Below are 6,280 nucleotides of genomic sequence, written 5' to 3'. Positions count from 1 at the left end.
CTGCCCGGATGATCGCTGGATCGTCTGGGCAGCCCATAGAAGATAGCAGCGGTCTGCTGCTGCCGCTTCTATTCCACGGAGCGACGGCAACATATTGAAAGCAGTGCCGGTAGCTATTCGTCTCCCAAGTGTTGCAACATATTGAAAGACAATGATAGTCAACAAGCAGCCGACATGGTTCATGTCGGCTGATCGCTGACCTTCTATTACACAAGACAATTATTGACCGTAACGGCTGATATTGGCCAATAATAGTTTTGTGTAATAGGGCCTTTTACGTTATGAGCTCTACTCTTTTTTCCAACACAGAACAGGGCTCACTCTCCTGATCATTACAGGTCTGAATACTTGGACCAGGACCCGTTCTCTGACATGTCAAAAGTTTCTCAAATGACAGTGACACTTTAAATTGTTATTTTGGTTTCAGGCCGCTCTTAATATGCTGACACAGTGCCAGTCCCAGGGTTACAAGAATGATGGTATTTTATGCACTGCTCTCCATCCAGGATGGGTTAAAACAGACCTTGGAGGTGTTCAGGTGAGTAGATTTATATATATATATATATAATATATATTTATCATTATGTTAAAGGGACATTTTCATCTCACCTAACATAGTTATATGCTTTCTTTTCCATTGTTGACAGCTCGTTGTCTAGGTTATAACCACCACATTCTCTAGAAGAAGTGGTCTGGCTGGTGTGTACAGTGTTGGACTGGGGTACCTGGAGCCCACCAGAGAAATGACCCTGGGGGCCCACCAATAAAGAAACAGTGAGAAACAATCTGTCAGTCAGTGTTACGTAGCTGGGGGCCCACCGGAGGATTCTCCAGTCCTCCGCTGGGCCAGTCCGATACTGGGTGTGTATATAGTTATATACATGTATATATCTCAAAGACAGTGAGCAGTCAACAATACAAGGGAAAGAGCAGCTTATGAGGAGAAGTTTGCTAAATTAATTTATTAGCAAAAATTTAACTGTACGAGCTCTACAAGATAGACTATGTCACTTGAGATGAGTATACTGTACCTATGAACAGAACAAAGTAAATAAAAATGCTACCATATTGACCCCCCCCCCCCCCCCCAAAAAAAAAAAAAAATAGCTTTATTGTAAACTGGCTAAAATAAAAAAAAAACATTTAAAATTACATAAATACAGAATTGAATGCCCCTCTGCAAAGCTTAATTGCATATTGTACTATAATGATTGTGTAATAAGAATTCTATTATAATTGAAAACATCTAGGAGTATTTGAGCATAAAGCAATATGCCTGTCAATAGAAAAACATAAAATGATCGGCAATATACAATGAAAAAACATTAAATGGCCTGTATTTGAAGTATATGCAACCCTAGGCACTTTAAAAGGAAAATTATCAGCAGGTTGTCCCTGTAGCCCCCAGCTCCTCGCTGTGTAGTTTTTATTCTTTTAGGTGGCGCTGTTTTGGAGTAATTTTTTCCTAAATAAATTGTGCAAATTAGAACCTCTGGTGCACTGGAGGTGTTCCTTGGCCCTCAGTGTACTGTTACGCTTACCTGGCTTCTGTCTCCGATGTGAACGCCTACTTATGCATATCCAGCTATGCATAAGCACTTTATGAAAAAATAAAAAAAATAAACGTAGTCCACCAAATCTGACCTAGTTCTCAGGATCCGGTATGTGAGAAACAAAAAACAGAGAGAAAATTGAAAAAAATAAATCAGTGTTTCTATGTTTTTAATATAAACACAATGTGGGAACACAGGCTAACACTTACCTTCCCTTCCCTGTTTGTATTTTCACTTCCTCTGCACTGCAGCCTCTAGTGAACATGTGACCTTCACTAGAGCATGCAATACAAAGGAAGACACAGCTAAAAGCAGGAAAAGATAGGTGCTCTGTGCCCTCCATTTTGACAGGTTTCTGCTCCTCAACAGTATGTATAGATTGCTACTGTCCCCCACTGGCTGTGCTGAGCCCACTGAGCCCAGCCTGGCAAGGAAGAGGGTACGTGACTTAACCTTGTCTTTATTGGGCTTGGTGTAGTGCACTCAGCTCAGTTGGTGGAAGGCACTGCACCTGGCCCAGCTAGGAAGGGGTCAAGTGACTTATGTGTGAAATAAGGTGTCATATGTAATAAAAATGCTAAAAAAAAAAAAAGTCAAACCATGTATACTGCTGTAAAACATGACTAACTTTGAAAAAAAAAGATGACGTATCAGTTTTACCATATCAAAAACTAGAGAACTGCTGGTTCTTCTTTCAGTTAAAGGTGTCTATAACAAGTAATACTGGCCCGCAAAAAAAAAAAAAAAAATGAGTCTTAGATGGTGAGTTACAAACTTACCAAAAATATGATGGGATAAGCGGTCAACAGGATGTGATGTGCATAGATCTTAAAAAAGGTATCAACATGTAACCTCATCATAACTTTTCCATCTGATTTTTTTTAGGCCCCTCTAACAGTGGAGCAGAGTGTCCAAGGAATTCTCAAGGTCCTGCACAGCCTCTCTGAGAAGCATTCTGGAATTTTCATTAGCTGGGAGGGGAAAGTGATCCCCTGGTGAAATATCTGTATTCTGTAAACATATTTGTTATTACATTTGTTGCATCTCTTGCATTTTATATCAATTGCTGCGTTGTTAATGTGATACCTAATAAAATCAGGGGGGGGGGATTATAGCTCTAAGTCAATTAACCCCTTTTAACTGGACAGCACAGGACTTAGGGCGGATGGGGAGGTTGGGTGTGCAGCGATCTATTCAAGTTCCCGCTGTGAACTGAGCCTAAATAAAGTTTCCAGTTTTACCAGTGAGTGCCCGTATCTTTTTCTACGTTCTTCTATGTATTAGTATTTACTGTATATTGGAGCACCCTGTTTTGGAACCATTTATATGTTGCAGAGTTACCTACTGATTACGCGCCTGTGGTGCCGACCACACTCTACCTTGCCTATCGATCTATTCAAATTGCTGCATGCTGTATAGGGACACAGCACTTGCCTCTTCCTGCTCCTGACTGTTTCCTCAGCTGCACTTCAGCCTTTAGTGACCATAACATAATCACTAGAAGCTCCAGTACAGAGGAAGAGGCCATACAGACAGGACAAGGGAGGGGTAAGTGTTAGGCTGTGTCCAAACATAGCATTTATTTTAATACAATGTGGGAACACAGCCTTCTGCATTATCCCCATATTATAACCAGGTGCCAGTAGTCCCAGAGCGTCAAAAAATGGTGTGGGTCTAGGGTGGTAATAGTCTGGTATTATTAGACTGGAAAGAGCAAAAATAAATAGTCCTTCCCAGCATGATGTTACTAGGTTGCTATTGATTGCACCCTACAAACTTAAAAAAAAAAAAAAATGTGCTTCTACTACACCCCTTATCTATATCTGAACTACTACTACACCCCTCATCTATACCTGTGCTACTACTACACCCCTCATCTATACCTGTACTACTACTACTACACCCCTTCACTATACCTCTACTATACCTCCACTACTACACCCTACCTAGATAAAGGCACAAAGAAGATCTCCTATACTATATGAGTGCACCGAGTGGCACATATGTGGGAAAACTACTTATATGGAGCACAGAGGAGGCTTGTCTACTACATGGGGCCACAAATGGGCTTGTCTACTGCATGGGGGCATAGGGGGAGCACTGTTACACAGGAAAGCAATACAGTTGTCTGAAACATCATTAAAATAGTATCTGACACTGCAAGGAGAAAAATGTTTTGTTTATTTAGCAAAAAATAAAAAAATGAGATTTAAATCGAATTGTCTAAAAATTTTTAAAAATTGAGATTTTATTTTTGGCCATATTGCCCAGCCCTAGGTTAATTATGTTCTTGCGTTGCTTTATGTTGTCCAGTCAGTGACTTGGATGCCTCAAACTTCTTTCTAGCATTTTCCCTCACCATTAGGAAGTTAGTCCGGGTCACCCCTTTATAGGATAGCTAGTTCCTGGTGGGAGGCTCTTTCCTAGTCATTTAGTTAGAGTTGGAGAGACAAGATAGTTTTTGTTGGAGAGTCTTTCTAGTAACAAGTATGCAGTGGTAAACGCACAGGTGAGGTAAGTGTCACTTGGGAAAACCTTGACTACGCCAGGACTAACCATCAGATACCTAGACAGGCAAAAGTGGCGGAATTCCACGGCACAGAATGGCGTCAGCCTCCCTGTCTATGGGAGGCTCACGCGCCACGTCTCTCCTCCCTGAAGAATGAACATGTTCCGTCACTTTTGCTTCGTGTGCACGGAGCCCAAGGGTTTTTCCTTCCTCCAGGTCAACACAGCAGGGTTTCTGTAGATTGAACTTGATGGACTCTTGTATTTTCAACCTTAATAACCCCTTCACTCCACAATACGTATGTATACATTCCTATTGCACATGCCCCGTGCAGTAGGAACTTATATATATGTTCCTGTAGTGAAGGGGCTTGTAATGTGTACGGGGCAACGGGGCATGGCTGCAGTGGTCCCGATCACTTACACTGACAGGTGGGGGTACAGATTGCAAATAGTACTGATCTATGCTATGCTATGGCACAGCATTCAAGGGACTTATAACTGCAACATAAAATGTGTAAAAAATAAATAAATAAATAAATAAAATAAAATCCTTATAAAATAAAGCCCCAATAAATGTTATATTACCTTCTTTCCCATATTAAAAAAATATAAAAAATAAGCATATTATATATGATAGCGTGCAGAATTGTCTGATATAATAAAATATAACAATATTGTTCCAGCATGGTGAACAGCATAAACGAAAAAAGAAAAAAAAAACATCATGACATATACATATATACCCAGATACATTCCTACAAAAACACACACACACACATACACCAATGTTACCGATACATACATACACTGACATATACATATTTACCCACAGATACATAAATTCACTGACATTTACATATATACTAGGGCTGGGCGATTAATCAAATTAATTTGATTAATTCACACAGAATTTCAGAATCATTGCGGGCGGTGAGGTGTGCGGCAGCGGCCGGTCCGAGGCGGTGAGGTGTGCGGCAGAGAAAGAGCTGCACAAGGCAGAACATGGGGCCGCACAACGTGGCTCTTGTAGCTGCCATTCTCTACCGGCCAAGCACCAGGAGCGAGACGCCCATCACAGTCACTCTGCCACCACAGACGAGTGACCATCTGAACCTGAGCAGCGCAGTCTCTAGCGCGCTCACCATGCACTACAGTTAGCAGGCTGAAGAATACAGTGACAGGTCCAACTCTCTCTCCGGGCCCCTGGGGGAGGGGTGTGTGTGCGGTGGTAGGCTGTCAGTGGCACATCATGGAGGCAGAGCAGGCTTGTGATGTGTTCTTTCTATCGGTACCTTGATTTCGCATATGTGACTTTTTGCTGCAGCCGGAAGCAACCGAGTGCCGATCCGGCGCGATTAGGCGCAGACCCCGGCCCGAGGAGCGATCCACCTCACTAGACACCAGGGAACGGTTGCATCAGGTAATCGGATGCAGCTGTCATCTTTGACAGCTGCATCCGATTACCTTATTAGCGGACACGGCGATCGGACCGTGCCCATTAGCAGCCCCGCTCTAAACACCCATAGGTGGCCCTGGACGTACAGGTACACCCATGGTTGCCTAGGGGTTAAAATGTATACCCTGGATTAATAAAAAGCAATCATAATTTTTCTTTTACACCACTATGATATCAATAAAAAATAGAGATCACGGTGCAAAAAATTACACCTCAACCAGCCCTGTAGGTATAAAAAAAGAAGCGTTATGGCTCTTAGAAGGCGAGGAGGAACATTGCTTCAATTTGACCTGGACATCCGTGTATCAATGTCCTTTGGCATAAAGGGGTTAACTATGTTACTATGTACACTAATGAGGCACCAGCAGGGGCGTAGCTAGGATTCATGGGGCCCAATAGCAAAATACTGTACGGGGCCTATGGATCCTATGGATGACGCACATATATACACACACAGAGGCACCATTACTATATATACAGATACACCACTGACATACACACATTTACACTAGAATGGGATTACACAAGCGCCGATGTATAGACCATGAATAGACTGTACACAGGAAAATCATATCTGTGTAATAAGTGTAATAGGAACTAATGACCCAGTTATAATATCTGCTGCAGAACATCTCTATATAAACCGATCTGTCAGTCACCAGTTTATTGGAATGAGAGACAGTATAAGCTGGGAAGTATTTTCTTTTAGTGGTGCGTTCTCTTAAAAGACCTCGGCATTAATAGAAGCTGCTGCAGAACA

At 42.0% G+C, this 6,280-nt stretch overlaps 1 long non-coding RNA gene across 1 annotated transcript; it reads left to right on the top strand.

Annotated features, from left to right (window-relative positions):
• The first annotated feature begins 431 nt into the window (after positions 1-431).
• Positions 432-2,800, top strand: LOC138789514 (uncharacterized). Its single transcript, XR_011362727.1, has 2 exons — positions 432-538; positions 2,439-2,800. It is a non-coding gene; the product is annotated as an uncharacterized lncRNA (long non-coding RNA).
• Positions 2,801-6,280: the final 3,480 nt, after the last annotated feature.

This window comes from Dendropsophus ebraccatus, chromosome 4, assembly GCF_027789765.1.
Source record: "Dendropsophus ebraccatus isolate aDenEbr1 chromosome 4, aDenEbr1.pat, whole genome shotgun sequence".
Lineage (NCBI taxonomy): Eukaryota > Metazoa > Chordata > Amphibia > Anura > Hylidae > Dendropsophus > Dendropsophus ebraccatus.
This window is presented reverse-complemented; position numbering and strand designations above follow the sequence as displayed.